Genomic DNA, 241 nt, shown 5'->3' on the forward strand with positions numbered 1-241 from the left:
TTTAAGGATTGTTAATATTGTTCTCATTACGCAAGGCTCCACCCCGGGGGAAACCAGCAGTGCCGTACCCGCTCCGCGTGTGTCGCAGCCGCGGGGCGCGGAGGATGGAGACCCCCCCTATGCCCCCGCACCGGGGCCCGGGGCCGCCCGGCGCTGAGCAGCAGCAGCCCCGCCGCGGAACCCCCTCTTCCACGGAGGTTTGGGGATAGAAGTGTTTTTTCTTTTTCTTTTTTGGTTCTTT

General features: G+C 61.8%; 1 long non-coding RNA gene across 1 annotated transcript in view; it reads left to right on the top strand.

Moving 5' to 3' along the window:
- Positions 1-241, top strand: part of LOC106886090 — a 10,592-nt gene that overhangs the window by 3,747 nt on the left and 6,604 nt on the right. The window lies entirely within an intron of this gene.

The sequence above is a fragment of the Calidris pugnax genome, unplaced genomic scaffold (assembly GCF_001431845.1).
Source record: "Calidris pugnax isolate Ruff unplaced genomic scaffold, ASM143184v1 scaffold13, whole genome shotgun sequence".
NCBI classification, from domain to species: Eukaryota; Metazoa; Chordata; class Aves; order Charadriiformes; family Scolopacidae; genus Calidris; species Calidris pugnax.